Here is a 20,064-nt window from a genome sequence, read left to right as displayed (position 1 = left end):
CAACTGTCCGGAGACTCTCAAAACCCAGCCCTGTTGGTGAAAACCTGAATCATCAGCCCTTCACCCTACCCTGGAGGGTGATAGGCTCAACATCACAATGCTCCAATAATACCTTATTTTTTTCAGATGATCTGCCCCCATTCCGAAGCTATCTAGTAGCCCTTAGGCTCCAGTTATTTCATTAATACACTGAAGACATTCTTATCTTTCCAGAGATTTCAAGAATTTTGGGGAGTCATGTTCTAGGAAATGAGATGCAAAGAGTAAATATAAATTTCACAGTATCACAGAGATCAATGTCTTTTATTACTCAATCATGGAAGTCACAGAGCAAACCTGGCATAATAAGGAAGGATAGCACACAAGTACCAATTTTTGAAGTTAGGGACTATTAGGGCCATTTTAGATGTTGACTACTGCAGATACTACTTGTGCTTATCTCCCCATGCTTACTTAATTTTATTTTAACCTTGAAGTTGAGGGTCACAGTGATGAAACTGGGCATTGTTTATCACAAATGCCCATTGTAATTCCTTCAGCTCAGCACTAGTAGTCAATATTGCAGATCATATTCAAACCATACTTTCTTATTGTCTCATGCACACTTTTGGTTTGAAGACTATGGATAAGTGTATGAAGACCATGGCGGCACAAGGACCTGCAAAAGTGGTGCCCTGATATTTACCATGTGCAGCATTAAAGCCTTACATGCAGCAATGCAACTATTTAATAAGGACTTAGCTGTATATCCGTGTAAAACTTGAAATCTAATACATGCAAGTTAAGAGTTCCTGATTCCACATGGGAAGTGAGATACACAGCAAACCCATAGAATGGCAGATGTCCTAAACAGCACTCTGGCCTCAGAATCAGCCCTTAAGGCATGTGGATTTGGCTGAAAGGCCCATGAGAGTATTTCAGGCATGGAAAGCCAAGACACTCTGGGGAAAAATAAAACCTAAATGAAAGATCTCTGTGAGTGAGATCCCAGTGGAAAGAACAGGTCATCAAAGAAGGAGGTACCTTTCTCTGAAGGGAGGAGAGAACTTCCACTTTGACCATGGCCTTGTCTAAAAATTATGAGTCAGTGAACTCAGGGGGCTTCCATAGCCTTGGAAGCTCATGACAAGAGCCTAGGGTGATTCCTGATGCCATAAACAAGAGTGTCCATTTGTTCAGTCAACAACAGGAGTCACTGTGCACTTACTCCTCATGTAGGATCTTTGTCCTTAGTGTGCTGTACATTGTGATTTAATGCTATAACTAGTACTCAAACAGTATTTTTCACTTTATGTTTCTGTGTGGGAGCAAACTGTTGAAGTCTTTACTTAATATATGCTAAACTGATCTTCTGTATATAAAGAGAAATGAAAATGAATCTTGATGTGTATGGAAGGGGAGAGGGAGTGGGAAAGGGGAGGGTTGCGGGTGGGAGGGACGTTATGGGGGGAAGCCATTGTAATCCACAAGCTGTACTTTGGAAATTTATATTCATTAAATAAAAGTTTTAAAAAATGATAGAATGCCCAGTCAACTAGAAATATTCCTGTCTGACATTTTATAATAAAGTAGTTAAGAATAGAAAAAAAAAAGAGTTCCTGATTCCAAACTATGCTTCATTTTTAAAGAGTAGCAGGATATAAAATGAACCTTGATGAGAAACCTTGCTGAATGTGAAAACTGTGACCTGCCAGATGTTACCTGGTGTTGTTGTGGGCTTGGCAGGGCCTGAATCTCTTTTCCAGACTCTTGCCTTTTGCTTAGAGAATAATTGTAAGTACAGGTACAAACACAACATGCAGTGTGGTAATGATTATTTACAGAGTGAAAAGAATACAAAGGCTCATGGGGTCTTATTTATGGAGAGTGAGCCAGGAAAAGTAAAGAGGGACTTCCATACCCTGCTTTTCCTAGGTCCATGAGGCAGAGACAGAGCAGGAGAGTGAGAAAGAGTGATCCCCTTCCCTTTACCAGGCTTCCTATGAGCTTAGAGAAGGGGAGTGGTTACCTAGTACTGCCCCCAGGTCCCAGGTAAGGGGAGGTACATCCAAGGGAGGGGTCATCTGAGTGACAGGTGGGTTGATACGGTTACACAGAGCAGGAAAGGAATGGCAAGCAGCTCATGAACATAAAGTATCTGCCTCACCATCACACATCAGTTACTGCCTCAGCTGGGCTCCACTCTCTTATTTGAGTCTTACTGCCAAAGAGCAGGACAGTGAAAGTATTCCAGACTGAGTAGTTCTCTGTGTAATCCAAAGTTACTTTTTTCTCCATGAAAAAAATTCAAGCTAACGTTTTAAGATTACATTATGGTGAAACTTTTAATAAGTGACCATTTCCCTGATGATTACTGATGTTGAGCATTTTTATATATCTGTTGGTCTCCTTTATGTCTTCCTCTGATAAATGTGTTTAAATCTGTTGTGCATTTTAATTGGATTGCATGCTGTCCTCTACTGTGTTATTTTTTACATACTCTGTAAACATGTATGGCTCTCAAATATTTTCTGTTTCTGCAGTTTGAGTCAACCTATTGTTTTCTTTGTTTTGCTGAAGTGCTTTAGTTTGATGCAATCACATTTATTTATTAGGGTTTTATTTGCTGTGCAGTTAGCAGTCTGATATATAATTTCCTCTCCCATTCCAATGTCATGAGGTGTTTTCTTTATTTTTTCTTTTAATAGCTTCAGTTTCACATCTCATGGTAAAGATCCTTCATCTATTTAGTTAAATTTATTCCCAGGAATTTCATTTTTTGTATTCATTGGCAATGGGATTGCTTTCTTTATCTTAATTTATTTTTATGATATTAATATAAAGAGAGCAGATTTAATATTGTTCACAGATGGAATTCTAAGAATATAATATCCTTTTCCTCCCTCCTCTTCCTTCTCTTTCCCTCTCTCACTCCCTTCCATCTTCTATCTCTCTCTCTCCTCCTTTTTAATTTTTGAGAAAATGTTTTAAATTGCCATTATAGTGAAAGGCTTAATGCTCCACTAAATAAAGAGGTGGGCAAGTAAAAAGTCCTATAGGGACTACTTTCTTTACCAGATAAGTCTCTATTAATATCTAACAATTCTAATTATTTTTTTACATTGACTGTTTTCTGCAACTTTGTTTAATTTGTTTTATTGGTTTTAACAGCTTTCCAGTGGAATTTTAGGGATTTCCTATAATATAAGATCATGCATCAGCAACTAGTAACAGTTTGGCTTTCTTCTTTCTGGTTGGGTGCATTTTTTTCTGTTGCCTAATAGTTTAGCTGGGCCACCTGTGCCATGTTGAATAAAATTGGTGAAGGTGGACACCCCTGTATAGTGCAAGATCTAGAGAGAAAAGTTCAGCTTTTCCCCATTCAATATGATGTTATTTGCTGACATGTTACATATGGGTTTTATTATCATGACATATATTTCTTGTACAGTAAATTTGGTGAGAGTTTTAACATTAAGGATGTATAATTTTATTAAATGCCTTTCTGCATCTCTTAAGATGATCATATTGGTTTTGTCCTTCATTCTTTTGATGGTGTATCACATCTATTGATTAACATTTCTTGCATTGTCCTTCCATCTCTGGTATGAGCCCTACTTGATCATGCTGAATGATATTTTAGTGTGCTGCTCAAGTCGATTTGCTAGTATATGCTGAAGATTTTTGCACTCATATTCATTAAGAAAATTGGCCCCAAATTTTCTTCTTTTTGTTGTGTCCTTGTCTTATTTTGATATGAATGTAATGTTGAGTGAATAATATATATTTGGAAGAGTTTCCTCCTCTTCTAGTTTTTTTAAATTATTTAAGAAAATTTTTGTTAATTCTTGTTTAAATGTTAGGTATAATTTGGCAGTGAAGCCATTTGGTCTTGGGCTTTCCTTTGTTGGGAGATTTCATTATTAAAAGGATATTGTAAGGGGTCCAGCGCATAACAAATCTTCCCAGGCAGACGAATCAATTAATTCATAGGCTTTTATTGGGGTTCCGCTCCCGGGGGAGGTTCCCCAGTCCCAACAGGGCAACAGAGAAGGGGTTGGGGAAGTCGCGCATCAGAGTTTGGGAGAACTCCTTTTATAGATTCAGGGCATGGGGTTTAAAGGTTGAGGCGGGTCTGATCCTCTCTGGTTGACCTTTAGGCATCCACAGGGACCTTGACAAGGACTTTTCTTCCCTGGAAGTACAGGTAGGAACTTTCCATTCCCAGAAGTGTAGGCCTTCCTTCCTTGCAGATCCCAAATCTACCATCCCGACCTTTTGATGATAGGAAAGGGGGCAATGATGAGTCTCTCTGGCTACTTCCTGCTGACTGGGGATATCGTCTACAGGGGCCCACTGCGGGTATCTTGGGGTTCCGCAGGGACAGGCATATATGGATGGAGAAGCATCTGGTTGACTGCCTGGTTGCTGAAGGCCTTGGTTCATTCTATTATCACCTGCTGTAAACACTTAAACAGACACTGTATTATACAAGTCAGGGTGAGAATGGCAACCAATGACCCTAAGAGTGGCATTAACCAGGTAATGAAAGGATTTCAAAGAGGAGAGGAAATGAGGGGGGTCTCTGGACCCTTGTGAGGATTGTTTGAAGGACGTGGTTTAAATCTGATCCTAGCCAAGACCAGGAAAAAGGCCACTCAATTTTTTTCAGGTAGAGGGGTTTGTCTGTAGAGAAATTCTGAATAACCATACAACATTAAGTGGTGGAGAAGGAGAGGACTATCAATACACACAGGTTGGGAGTAGAGTCAACTAAGTTTTCTGATTGAGAGGCAAAAAGAACCTGACAGAAGGGGCTTGATAATAATCTGGTGGGCTTTAGGCCTTGTAAGTTAAGAGGCCCAGACCTATCTCTTCCTAGGGTACATCCTAAGGGAGGTGTGAACCTCCTTGGGGAAGGCACCCTGTTGACTTCCATTACCTACCTGGCCTGGGAGGAGAGCTGGCCAGGTGAAGGCACGTGGCATCTCTAACAGGAAAGTTACAGTTCTGCCTGTAATGTGGCTGACCCTACTTAGCCGTCCCCTCAGCTGCGGTGGTCACTTTGGAAGCTGGGCTGAGTGAAGGGATTTTCAGCTTAGAGCCAATAAGATCCGTGGCTCTGACCTGAAGTCCTTCGACTCCAGGGCAGGTCCATTTCCAGTGATCCAAGTCTCAGCTGGCAGAACTGCCAGGGCTCTTCACAAGCTGATTTCTGCTGAAGCCCAGGCTTGCCACGTTGAAAGCCACTGCAGTGGACTTGCCAGTTGGGTCTCCTTGAGGGCAGATCACTGTACAGAACAGCCATTAATAGGCCTGCCACACATTGCTTCTGATGCCTGGCTTTCTCTTCCTCCTGGTTTTTGTTAAAGCAGACCAGAGGATGCAAGTCAAGGGGGTGCTCAAGTCCGAGATCACTTACTGACAACAGTAATATCAAATGAAAATTTAGAAAGCAGTTTAAATCATTAGATAACAAATATAGCAGTTTCAATACTAGCTTTTTAAAACTTTAACTGTTTTTTAATTTACCAATTGATTCAAATTACTTTCTGCTCTTAGTAACCTCAGCTAACCATACTTTTAGTTGGTACTTATAATACATTATTGGCTTCATCTGTTTACAGCGCCACCCCAAAGTACTGAATACAATAGATGGGGCTGGAAAAAGTCCATCAGAACCTATAGGAGGACAGCTAAGCACAGAACCAACAATGCTTTAGTTTTATGAGCAGTGACTCTGATATATAAAACTGTGGAAGACAAAATACTTTAAGTTGCCAGGTTTAAAATTATAAACTTATTATAAACTCAACAAGAGGCACATACTTACTTCACATAGCATTTTTGAAAGCACCTGTAGGATTTTACAGAACATTTAACTCTTTAGGCCTCTGTGGCTTTCTCATTAAGATCCAAGAATTCTTTTGTAACCTTCTGTGACTTCCACACACCCTCTTCAACCTACTTGAAACATTTCATCATTTCCATTCCAGTCTAGAGTAAACTAGCCATCAGGATGAAGTCAATCTTACAAACTTTGTCCTTTCTTTATTCAAAATAACTCTTTCCTTTTAACTTTCCTAACCAAATGCACATTTATATAACATTTTTAACACAAATTTAACATGCTGAGTATACAAGAGTTTACAATAAATTTGCAGTTACACCTAAATTACTTAAGATGGTGATATGATATATCTCTACTTGAATTCAATTAAAATTAAAATTGCTTTCATCTAAAACAAGTACTAATTACCCATTGCTGTTTCACTGAGTACTGATTGCCCAGAAACCTGTTAAAATAAATTGCAAAAATAAGCACAGCCAGTTACAAAACAATATTTTCAAAGGTAGTGATCTTTCTAGATTCAAAGAAAGGAAACCAGAGGAGGAGGCTAGAGAGCCATGTGTTCAGGAACAGGTCCTTTTAAAACTTTGCCGGAGGGCAGCCAGGGAAGCAGGAGCAGCAAATCCCACTAGGATGGGGGTGGGAGCTTAACACTAGTGGTTGGGCCACGTGGCTACCTGACTTCCAGTGATGGCAGCGGGGAGAGGCAGGACATGGGGTGGGGCAGGATGGAAGAATGCGCATATGGGGGAGGGAGATTCCCGGCTAGCTGTGGGATACCTACGAACTCAGGAGGGTCGGAAAAGGTGGAGTGTCAAGAATTAGCAGTAAAACAGAAGAGGCATCCTAAGGAGGTGGGGGCCCAATCTTGGCCAGCAAGACCTGGGCCATGGAGCAGGCAGAGAGGAAATTAGAGAAGAGGGTAGGATGGGAGCAGAGGTCTCAGAAAGCCTGGACATATGGGACCTCTGACCATTTTCTCTCCCTGTGGCAGAAATTCTCGAGGTAATTAGGCCATGCCTGGGTGGAGTAGAAGATTAGGCATTTACACCGTAGGTCCTGGGCCAGTCCCAGTTTCTTCAAGTTCTTTAGGAGGCAGGCCAGGGGGAATTTTGAGTCCCACCCTCGGGATTAGCCAGATCCCATGGTCTCCCCGGTAGCCTGGATCTACTGAAATTCCATCAAGGTGTCCCCTCTCCTGGACTTCAGCAGACGGATTAGAGGTCAGTCCTCTACAGGGTCAACCCAGTTGCAGGACATCTCCACAAGCCGCTGGGAGGCTAAACAGCGGAGAACAGAGCCCATGTGCGCACGATTTGGAGGTCTCTGTCCAGACAGAGAGCTAGCCGGAGATCGCAGAGACTGGGCCAACCCAGAGGAGGGAGGGAGATCAAGGGAGGAGTTACTTATAGTTGGTCGAGCATGGTCTGTAGTCAGCCTGGGGCACCAGACAGGTTCAAGGAGCGAGGGAGCCTCATTCCCAGAAAGAGGAGGTGCCAACCTCAGCTCCTGGGTTTTGGCGCAATCTGCAAGGTGTCTGGCAGGTAACAAATCTTCCCAGGCAGATGAATCAATTAATTCACAGGCTTTTATTGGGGTTCTGCTCCCAGGCAAAGTTCCCCAGTCCCAACAGAGTGGGGGCCGGGGAAGTCGTGCATCAGAGATTGGGAGAGCTCCTTTTATAGATTCAGGGCATGGGGTTTAAAGGTTGAGGCAGGACTGATCCTCATTGGTTGACCTTTAGGCACCCACAGGGACCTTGACAAGGACTTGTCTTCCCTGGAAGTACAGGAAGAAACTTTCCATTCCCAGAAGTGTAGGCCTTCCCTCCTTGTGGATCCCAAAGCTACCAGATATTTCTAGTATTTATTTAATCGCTCAGGCACCCTGATCATGATTCTATATTGCTAAATTATACATATTTAAGAATTTGGCATTTTTTGGGTAACCAAATTTTTGTCATACAATTGTTAATGGTAATCTCCTACAATTTTATATCTTTGTGAAATCAATCATATTGTCTCCATTTTCATTTCTGATTGTATGTGTCTGAATCCATTGATTGTATAGGAGTAAGCCATTTAATGTTTATGTACTTGTATGGTTCCCAATACTTACCTAGTTGTTTTTTTCTGGTTTTATTGCAGTGTGGTCAGAAATGATATTGATCTGATTTCTGCTATTTTAAATTTGTCAAGACTTGTTTTGTGACCTCTGGAGATGGGGGCTGTGCATTTATTGGCTCCACTTCCTAGAAAGGTACTGTACTCCATCATTTCACTGCTGTATATATATAAGTACGAAATTAGGTCCACACCCAATCAAAATTTAATTAAAAAGTGTTAAAAAGATGAATCAGAAACGTGAAGCTGAAAAGATAATAGATAAAAATAGAGGGAAATCTGTATGGCATTCATGTAGATGTTATTCATTTGGATTCTCCCTATGTGCTGGAGAGTTGTACCGATTTTGCCTTTTCATAAGGATACCAGTCATATTGAATTAAAGACATGTCCTCATTCAGTGTAATATCAACTTACATATCTGCAGTAATCCTATAGCCAAATAAAGTCACATTATGAGATGAGATACTAGAGGTTAGAAATTCAGCATCTGAGACTGAGGCTAGGACACAATTCAATCATTAGAACAGAGAATATTTAAGAGAAATATGAAGAATAGAAAACATTATGTGTTTAGATCATTATTTTGAGAATTTTGATTATATAAGGAAAAAGATGAATATAATGGAGAATATAGTATTCATGGAAAATTTTACTCTTGCAGTTTTAATATGCGTAGGAATTTGATTTTTTTAGGATTCATGAGAAGGAGTACATAGAAAATGTAAGAACAATAACTAACTGTTCCCCAAACCAGGTAGGTCAGTATAGGATTAATGGAGAGAATACCCGTTGTTCCCTACATAGGAAGAGGTTGTTTGTATTAATGTAACTGAGAGGGAGGAGTAATGCAGACTCCCAGATAGTTAGAACTGTTTTATTTGCTGTTATAAAGATGAGACAGTTCCCTTCTGATGGATTCTAATTATTATTACTTTGATTTTCTAAGTGGGAACATAGTACTTTATTAAAAACCAGGGAGAATAGAATTGAAAGTTTAAATAAGTGGACTATTTTAAAAGTTGATTGGTCAAATCTAAGCAAATGTAGATGGTTAGAAAAGCATGGGGGATAGTGTTGTCATCTAGGTTGTGAAAGGTACAACGAATATATAAGATACCAGTCTGTTTATACCTATGAAGTTTTAAAGCATGTTAAGCTGCTAGTGTAAACAAAGGATAGAAATATCCATATTTAGGGTTTTGCTAAGAAAATGTCACAGCAGGACAAAGAGGGCAAGGTTTTCATTTACTAATAAGGGAATATTTGAAGCTATTAGCCATTCCTATTTAAGTAGAAAAGGGTGGGAATTGACATCAGGAGAGACTGATTGACCAGGAAAAAATGAGAGTCTGATGGGGCTGAAGCACTGGGTGAGTACAAAAGATAAGTGTGCAGTTCATGATGCTAAACCTCCTGTTTCAAATGCGGATGTCTGCTGCCATCCTGAAAAGCAGTGCCTTTCAGTTAGAATTAGATCTCATAATAAGACCCATAAAGATACACTAATGGCTTAAAGACATAAAAGTTTATTTTCCAAAGAAAAGAAGTCTTATGTTAAACAAGAGAATTTACAATATGTTGTCAAAAATTTAAAATCACAATATCTATCTGTTATCCATTTCTTATTTCACGCTCAAAAATATGCTTCAAGTAATTATGCATCATTTCATATCTAGCCAGCAGAAAAAGTGAACCGCAAAGGAAGGCATACAATTTCCTATTAAAGGAAAATATCAGAAGTCAGACTACACAATTCAGCATAATTATACTGGCCAACGTCTAGTCACATGCAGCAGAGGAGGCTAGGAAATCTAATATTAAACTAGACTATCATGGGTCAGGAAAACTATTATTAAGGAAGAGGAAAATTAGTAGTAAGGAACAATCCGAAATCTGTGCCCCCCAGCTTCATTTTGACAATGAACCAATAAGGAGAAAGAAAAAAATGCAATTTCTCAATGTTAGATGGAATAACGATCAACATTAGGACTCAAAGTCATTATTTTGTGAAATAGGTGTGCTTCTGAATGACAACATCACTCTGCTCTCCTTCAGTGGACAGTCGTCAAGGTGCCTGAGTCAGAGTTCCAAAGCCTGAAAAGAGGTTTTAAGGCACCTTGGAACAAAATCCGGGAAAAGGTGTAAATATGGGATCCATCTGTCATGTTATAGAATGACACTTCTCCATCTTCATAATCCAGGAATAACCCCACCCTGCGGGGGGATTCTTTCAGAGTAAGATGAGTTTCTGGGGAAGTGAGAGCCCAGTAATCCCCCTCATAAATCCTGATGGCCCAGAAACCATTTTGTGGGGATATTGTGACTTGCCCCTTCCTTGTTACATTGTCCCTACAGATTCCCAGATCACAGGAAACTGTGTCCCCAATATCTACCTCCCAGTAGTATCTCCCGGAAGTGATACTCAGCTGACCCAGCACACAGGGAAGGGAATCGAATCTCTGTTTTGAGGCAGGGAGATCTTGCCTCTCATCTTGCCAGGTTACTCGTCTCTGTTCAGAGAGGAAGAGGGAAGGATGGGCAGTGTCTGCATCCAGGGTAACATTTACTGCAAAGACAAGAGAATCATCATCATGTAACTAGGGAAAGTCTCAATATTCCTGGGCCAGAGAAACTGAATTCTGTGAGAGCTTCTCTGGCCCTAGCTGGATTCTGCTAACCTCTGTGCATCTTTGTGTGAGACTACGCACAAAAAACAGGATCCCTCTACACCATCATAGAGTCACCATCCTGGAACAATTCTTTCCTCCAATCCGAAAGAAATATATCAACGTGAGAAGCCACCATCTGAAAAAGTATGCTACTTGAGCAGTTAGAGTATGAATTCCCCAGGTTTAGTTTAAAATAATAGCAACTAAAGAAAATTCTCTTACATATCCTTGCCCTTCATTTTATAGATTGCTAAATATGTCTGACTTGAAGAACTGACCCATGCCAATGCTTTCCTTATTTATTTTTTTTAACTTTTATATAATGAATATAAATTTCCAAAGTACAGCTTATGGATTACAATGGCTTCCCCCCCATAACGTCCCTCCAACCCGCAACCCTCCCATCTCTTGCTCCCTCTCCCATTCCATTCACATCAAGATTCATTTTCGATTCTCTTTATATACAGAAGATCAGTTTAGCATACATTAAGTACAGATTTCAACAGTTTGCTCCCACACAGAAACATAAAGTGAAAAATACTGTTTGAGTACTAGTTATAGCATTAAATCTCAATGTACAGCACACTAAGGACAAAGATCGTACATGAGGAGTAAGTGCACAGTGACTCCTGTTGTTGACGGAACAAATTGACACTCTTGTTTATGGCATCAGTAATCACCCTAGGCCCTTGTCATGAGCTGCCAAGGCTATGGAAGCCCCCTGAGTTCACTGACTCTGATCATATTTAGACAAGGCCATGGTCAAAGTGGAAGTTCTCTCCTCCCTTCAGAGAAAGGTACCTCCTTCTTTGATGACCCATTCTTTCCACTGGGATCTCACTCGTGGAGATCTTTCATTTAGGTTTTTTTTTCCCCCAGAGTGTCTTGGCTTTCCATGCCTGAAATACTCTCATGGGCTTTTCAGCCGGATCTTTCCTCATTTAAAAAGTTCTACACTGTAACAATCTTTTCTATATTTAGAGATTGGAGTGGAAATAGGGCATATGGGGACTGACTCAATAACTCATTTTTGCTTTGTTTCTTCAAATTTTAGTAAATAAACACCATTCTATCTTCTTTCAAAAGATAAGGTAACACACAGATTTACAAAGATTAAAATTTAGTGTTTCAATCCCATATGTGTTAAAATTTTCAGTTTATTTGAACAGTAAATTGATGGAGGGTTGAGGAGAGAAACAGAGAGAACAAGGGCACTTTCATCTACTGCAATGAGTAAGAATGTGCTAGCCTAAAGCCAGGAGCCCAGAACTCCATCCAAATCTCCTTGCAGTGGTAGAGAACCAAGTACTTGGGCCATCATCTGCTCCCTTCCCTGGTGCATTAGTAGGAAGCTGGATTGGAAGCAGAGGAACTTGAACTCATCAGCAGTCCAGTATTGGATGCAGGTGTCCTGAGCAGTAGCTTAACTTCTGTGTCAAAATACTCATCCCAATGTGTGAAAATTTTGTAGTATTATGTCATTTATATGGGAGATTTGTATTGTATATCTTTTCCTTCATGATGTTTTGTACATTGAAGATATTCATGTATAATATCTTCAGTAATAGGTTATTAATAGAAACCGTGGCACTTACCAGGATATAATGCTGCTTTCCTCCAGTCTGCAAAAGAAGAAAATAGGAAATCCTTTATTTTTTTCCTTCTGTGTCTTCTCTCATTATGCTTCTCATATCATCCCACATTTTTCTCACCTTTCCTTCTCTACATCTTCTGTGCTTTCTTTTTCTCGCCTTTATCTTTGTATTCCAGATTTCAAAGACGTGATGATGAAAATGATGAAGTGGAAGAAATTTAGAAAAATTAAAGCAATAAAAAGTAGGAGTGTAAAGGTGGGAGCAAGAAATAAAGGGAAGTGGAATGAGGAAAGGGTGTAAAAAGGGCATGAAGAATGCAGAATCACAATGATTTTATGTATATCAGATATATACCCAGTAGTGTGATTGCTGGATCATATGGCTGTTCTGAAGCAATGCACTCACCATCTATTCCTGCTTGTAACATCACTGGCATGTTGTCAGAGATTAATAATTCAGATTTTTTCATGTACTTGAGCCTGCAAAGTCTCTCTGTTGTAAAGCTGATGAAGCTCTAGCTGTACTACATGTCCACCAAGGTAAACAGGCTGCCCAGAAAAGAGTGAACAGGGACACTGCGGTTCCAGCTGTTTATAATTGATCAGGGACCACTAAAAGATACTCAGGCCTCACCAGAGAAAAAATATCTAATCCTCGAAACTTAAATATTATGGGAAAACATTGCAAAATATAAAATAAATAAAAAAGGAAAGGAAATGTAAAACCCTATGTACTGTGCTAATACCAGACCTAGCAAGCATAATGGTAGTCCTAGGTTACTTATTGATTTAAGAACAGCAGCAACAAAGTAAAATAAAAAGAAAAAATAATGTATAATAGGTCCTGGAAAAAAGAATTTTTAACAAGTAGAAAATGTGTAACATCCCTTCCTTTAATTTTGTAATTCTTTTTTGATGAAATAGCACAGAATGTTAGCTTTGTTTTAAGAAAATGATGACCAAGCAAGAAAACATAATTTGGGTTATAAAAGTCTTACTTTAATAAAAATTCCTTAAACAGTGAAAATAGGAAGTCTTCATACTATTTTCCATAGTGGTTTTACTAGTTTTTATTCCCATCAACTGTGTTTCTGTATCCCATATCTTCATTAATATTTATTTCTGTCTTTTTAATAATAGCTATTCTAACTGGAGTGAGGTGATATCTCATTACGGTTTTTGAAGGCTAGTGATATTAAGCATTTGTTCATATGTTATTGACAATTTGTATTTATTCTTTGAGAACCGTCTATTCTGGTCTTCTGTCAATTTCTCCTCTGGATTTTTGTTGTTGTTGTTGTTGTTTATGAGTCACTGAGATATTTTTATACTAATTTTATGTCAGAAAAGAGATATTTGCTCCACTATGTTAATTGTGGCACTATTCATAATAACTGTGATAAAGGAATCAACCAAGGTATCCATCATCAGATGTATGAATAAAGAAAATGTATGTATGTATGTATGTATGTATTCGTACATATACACATACACACAAGTACAATGGAATACCATTCAACAACAAAAAATGAATGTTATCATTTGCAGGAAAATAGATGGGACTGTAGTATATCATGTTAAGCAAAATAAGTGAGACACGGAAGGACAATACTGCATATTCTCTACCCTATATGGGGGATAAAATAAGAAAACAACAACAAAAACCTCAATATGACACAGAATAGTGACCACCACAGGCTGCAAGGGAAGGGATGGGGAGGATAGAGGGAGTTTGGATAAATTAATAGGATCAGCTGGGTATGGTCCATTAATTGTCGCAAATACTAATATGAGATATTAGTAATAATGAACTTCGTTGTGGTTTCTTTTTTTTTTATTTGACAGGTAGAGTTATAGACAGTGAGAGAGAGACAGAGAGAAAGTTCTTCCTTCGGTTGGGTCACTCCCCAAATGGCTGCTATTGCCTGCGCTGTGCCTGTCTGAAGCCAGGAGCCCGGTGCTTCATGCTGGTCTCCCATGCAGGTGCAGGGGCACAAACACGGTGTGGTTTCTTAAGTGGTACACATATACTTATATAAGATGGTAATAAGGGGAAGATGAGTGTGGAGTATATGGGAACTCTGTACTATATACTTTTTGCTTTGTAACTTTAAAATGATTCTGAAATTAAAAGTTTATTTTAAAGTTTTTAAAAATAAGATCATAAAAATCTAATATAACATTCACCCCAGGTGCCAGAGCCATAGAACACTAGGTTAAGCCTCTACCTATGCACCAGCATCCCATATGGCCACCGGTTCTAGTCCCAGCTGCTCCTTTTCCAATCCCGGCTATGGCCTGAGAAAGCAGTGAAGATGGCCAAAGTGTTTAGGCCCCCTGAGTTGCATGGGAGTCTGGGAAGAAGCACGTGGCTCCTGGCTTCAGATCGGTACAGCTCCGGCTGTTGCAACCATATGGGGAGTGAACCAATGGAAGGAAGACCTTTGTCTGTGTCTCTCCCTCTCACTGTCCATAACTCTACCTCTCAAATAAATAAGTAAAATCTTTAAAAAAAATTCACCCCAATGTTGAAACACTTTTAAGTTGTATTTAAGGGAGCAATTTATTGAAATCCTTTTTGCCAAATACACATTGTTTGTTGCATTATTGTATCATAACCAATTACTATAGAGGTTAAGATAGGGTTGAATCCAAAAGAGATAGAAAAAATGGAATTTTTTGTGAGAGAATGATCACTCGTTGAATTTGAATTGAGCATACTTCTATCTGAAGGAAGCAATGACTACATACATCCTTTCATTGCTGTGGAACTCAGATATGGACTGAACACATTGAAGATATAGGAATGGAGGTGTTCTAGAGATAATAATTACTTACCAAACATATATTGAGCCTTCCTCCTATCTGAGAGAAAAACATACAAAACATACCTTCATGAGATAGGTTTTGTTAAAATCATAAATAATACACAATTCAAACCATATATCTGTTAGTGTTCATGCCTGCAATATTGAGCAGATCATATTAATTTCATTAGCAATAAAAGAAGACTCAACGTACATTCATACTGAAAACTTCACTCCAATTGGAAGAACACTATATGAGGTATAAATAGTTAAATACAAGGTGCTTCAGAAATCTTGTATGAAAGAATTAAAAGTTATTTTTTATTTTGGTACAAAAATGTTGATATTTATATCTACTTTTTTTCATAATTTACATTTTCCACAAACTTTTTGAAGACTCCTTTTTTTTGACAGGCAGAGTTAGAGAGAGAGAGAGAGAGAGAGAGAGAGAGAGAGAGAGAAACGTCTTCCTTCCATTGGTTCACACCCCACATGGCTGCTATGGCTGGGGCGCTGTGCCAATCCGAAGTCAGGAGCCAGGTGCTTCCTCCTGATCTCCCATGTGGGTGCAGGGCCCGAGCACATGGGCCATCCTCCACTGCCTTCTCAGGCCATAGCAGAGAGCTGGACTGGAAGAGGAGCAACCAGGACAGAACCAGTGCCCCAATTGAGACTAGAACCCAGAGTACTGGCACCGCAGGTGGAGAATTAATCTATTGAGCCATGGCACTGGCCCTTGAAGACTCCTTCTAATGCTTATAAATTGGCACTAAAATTTGTAGAAGTATCTTAGAACAAGGTCTTAGATTTTAAAAATATATTTCCAATGGAATTTACTTAACAATGCATACTAAGGTCATGAATGGAGGAAAATTCAGAGATCAAAATTCATACACCAAAAGATGAAATTGCAGTAGTAGCTATGATTGTAAAGAGAAGATTGTAAGATCATGGGAAAGTAATTAATACTTAGGATTATTTAAAAATATAACTGAGTAATACAAATTAACAAGTCTCCAGACTATATTTGATATTAGTATATACTAACTGTTTAAAGGCCAATAAAAGGAGGAACTTGTAACTTCCAGGAATTTTGGAGTCTGATACCCACAGCTAATAATTAAGATATCATCATGTGAAAAATAATGGCACTCTGCTACAGAAGATGTGTTGTGGAACACATTTAAAGGAAGTTTTCTTTTCAGTGGAAAAAACTATATTCCTCTATTCATCTCATAATCACATATTGGAGATACAACGATTATCTGCAAGACAGAAGAAGTCAAAGAACATTCGGTACAGAATGGAAAAGGGATAAAGAGAAGGGGAGGGAGAGGATCAGAAGCAAACTTAATAAGACAAAGTTCATGGAGTGAAATAGAAGGTAAATAGTTTAATTTGAACTCTACAAGATGAAAAAAGCAGGGAAGAGTAGAAATGATGTAAAAGGGTCAAAAGACAGCAAAAAGAAAAAGAAATATATCAATAGGAAAAAAATATCAGAAAAATTACCAATTTCTCCCTGAAGTTCTTCTGAAAAACAAAATGGAAAATTCATATAAATATCAAGGGACAACATGGATATAGTTAGAGTATGTATGCTAAGTGTAATATGTAAATACACAATGCCTAATATTATGTGTTTTCACATGTGAAAACTTAAAAAAGGAATACCATAGAAACGGTGTAGAAAGTTTATTTCAAGAAGCTGAAGGTGCTTGGATATATATGTATGAACTACATGCAACTTGTATACCCTAAATAAAATTAAAAAAGAAAAAGCTAAAGGGGAGTAGGAAGGACACAGAAAGGAAAGAAGTTCATTAAAATGTGTGAAGTTTCAATTAAACTAGAGGAATAGGTTTTAGACCATATTGACCACAGTTATTAGCAATATAAATTTCAAAGCTCCTTTAAAAAGCATATTTTTAATATTCTTACCACAAAAACTATAAATGATGGCATATGTGTTAATTAACCTGATTGGATTCTTCTACAATATATACATGAATCAAAACATCACATTATACTCAACAAAATTACAAAATCAATATTTTTCAATTAAAATAAAATTGAAAATGTTAGGGAAAACTATCAAAGAATATGAAAATGAGTCAAACTTCTATTGTAAAGATAAATTAGAAGAATAAATACAATTGGTAGGATAAATATAATTATTAAAAAATCAACAAACTGATAAGGAAGCCCATTTCTGGCTCAGGAAATTGGAAAGAGGGATTATAGAAAATCTAAAAGTAGATGAAAAAATGTAAATGATAGGAAAGACTAACATTTATGACATCCATATTTATTTTATAGATTAAAGTAATTCAGTTAATCCATCATACACACACACACACACACACACATACACACACACACACACACACATGAATGGAAGGGCTTTAAAAAGTGGAAAATGGAATTACAAGATGATACCTTGTTTGTCTGTGTCTCTACCTTTCATATAAACAAATAAATACATATACTTTTTTTTAAAAATAAAATGGGGTTGGGCATTTGGAGCAGTGGCTAACCCACTGTTTGGAATGTCAGTGCCTCATGTCATAAGGGTTCCAATCCTGGCTCCACTTCTGAGACCAGCTACCTGCTAATGCACACCCGAGGAGGCAGCTGTGATTACTAAGTTACTGTATCCTTGCTACCCACATGGAAGATCCAGATAAGTTCCTTGCTCCTGGCTTTGACCTGGCCCAGCCTGACTTTTGTAGGCTTTGGGGAATAAACCAGAGAATTGGAGAAATCTCTGTCTCCATATGTCTGTCACTTTTAAATTAAATGAATAAAAAAATTTAAAAATAGATGATGGAAGGTGGCATGTACCAATGCCATCTCACTATTCCAAGTGATCAATTTCAGTTCACAATTGATCATAATGAAAGGACTAAGAGTCAAAGGGAGCACATAAACAAGTCTAGTACCTGCTAACACTGACCGATAGAATAAATAAAGGGGAGAGTGATCCAACATGGGAAGTGAGATACTCAGCAGACTCATAGAATGGCAGATGTCCTAAATAGCACTCTGGCCTCAGAATCAGCCCTAAAGGCATTCTGATCTGGCTGAAAAGCCCATGAGAGCATTTCAGGCATGGAAAGCCAAGACACTCTGGCAAAAGATCTCTGTGAGTGAGATCCCAGTGGAAAGAACAGGTCCTCAAAGAAGGAGGTACCTTTCTCTGAAGGGAGGAGAGAACCTCCACTTTGACTATGACCTTGTCTAAACAAGATAAGAATCGGAGAACTCAGAGGGCTTCCATAGCCTTGGAAACTCATGACTGGAGCATAGGGAGATTACTGATGCCATAGACAGGAGTGTCAATTGGTAAAGTCAACAACAGGAGTCACTGTGCACTTACTCCTCATGTAGGATCTCTATCCTTAATGTGCTGTACATTGAGATTTAATGCTATAACGAGTACTCAAACAATATATTTCACTTTGTGTTTCTATGGGGGTGCAAACTGTTGAAATCCTTACTTAATGCATACTAAACTGATCCTCTGTAAAAAAAAAAAAAAGAAATTATCAATTCCCAACTTGACTCTCACTGGGATTAAACATGACAATAGGTCTGATCTGATTTCATCATCATTTAAAAAAAATAATCTATTATTTTTCACTTTATGTTTCTGTGTGTGAGCAAACTGTTGAAATCCTTACTTAATGTATACTAAGCTGATCTTCTGTATATTAAGATAATCAAAAATGAATCTTGATGTGAATGGAAGGGGAGAGGGAGTGGGAAAGGGGAGGGTTGTGGGTGGGAGGGACGGTATGGGGGGGAAGCCATTGTAATCCATAAGTCGTACTTTGGAAATTTATATTCATTAAATAAAAGTTAAAAAAAATAGATGATGGAGATTTTCCACAAACTGTTTGAAGCCTCCTGTATGAGACTATGCATTGCCTTCCTCTACATGTAAATATATTTTATAATGCATATTATCTTGGCATTAGTGTGTTGACATTAATATGATCAAGACTTCTTGGGGCCAGAGCCGTGGCTCATTTGGTAATTCTCCACCTTCAGCGCCAGCATCCTTTATGGGCTCTGGGTTCTAGTCCTGGTTACTCCTCCTCCAATCCAGCTCTCTGCTGTGGCCCAGGAAAGCAATGGAGGATGGCCCCAGTGCTTGGGCCCCTGCACCCGCATGGGAATCCAGGAGAAAGCACCTGGCTCCTGGCTTCGGTTCTGCATAGCTCTGGCTGTAGCAGCCATTTGGGGGGTGAAACAAAGGAAGGAAGTCCTTTCTCTCTGTCTCTCTCTCTTATGATCTTAACTATATCTGTCAAATTAAAAACAATACAAAAATGACTTCCTAAAAATGCTTAATGAACATATAAAATTATACATTATTGTGGGGTACTTAGTGATGTTTTTATACATGTATACATTGTGTAATGTCCGATGGAGGTAAATATATCTATGTCTCAAAGATCTAGCATTTCTTTGTAATGAAAACACCCAAAATCCTATCTTCTGGGTGTTTTAAATTAGAGAAATGTTCAGTACGTGAATAGTTTCTGTTATCACCCTACTGTGCAGAAGCATCCCAGCACTGCTTACTACTATCTAGCTATAACTTTGTACACATTGATCAACCTTTTTCCATCTTTCCCTCCCCATTTTTCTCTTCAGCCACTGATAACCTCCAAAGGCTTCTTAGAAGATATGAGAGCCATGAAGAAGGCAAATTACCATTACATCTGGGATAATATTTTTGCAAGCTTCATGATCTCTAATTCTTCACATTTCATGAACCTTCATTAGGATTTAATTGAGTTGTCAATTGACAGAATTTTAAAATTATCTTTGATGAAGAGTTATTTTGTGGTTTTTATCATGTGCCTCAGGAGAAGTTCCAACAATCAAGTGACAATGCTTTAATTAAGGACCTTCCTATTCCTGTTATCTTACATATAAGGATGCAGTTTCCTAGCCTATACATCTTTGATTAAAACTAAGAAAAATTATGGAATAAAATTGATGTCTGTCACTGACTCAGGTGTTTGAG

General features: G+C 38.5%; 1 long non-coding RNA gene across 1 annotated transcript in view; it reads right to left on the bottom strand.

Moving 5' to 3' along the window:
• Positions 1-12,249, bottom strand: part of LOC149126698 (uncharacterized) — a 256,806-nt gene extending 244,557 nt beyond the window's left edge. The window contains exon 1 of the long non-coding RNA XR_016233467.1: positions 12,221-12,249. This is a non-coding gene — a long non-coding RNA (uncharacterized LOC149126698). The remainder of the gene's footprint in view (positions 1-12,220) is intronic.
• Between the last annotated feature and the right edge of the window lie 7,815 nt (positions 12,250-20,064).

Source organism: Oryctolagus cuniculus, chromosome 5 (assembly GCF_051225735.1).
Source record: "Oryctolagus cuniculus isolate XC-2025 breed Fujian yellow rabbit chromosome 5, ASM5122573v1, whole genome shotgun sequence".
NCBI classification, from domain to species: domain Eukaryota; kingdom Metazoa; phylum Chordata; class Mammalia; order Lagomorpha; family Leporidae; genus Oryctolagus; species Oryctolagus cuniculus.
This window is presented reverse-complemented; position numbering and strand designations above follow the sequence as displayed.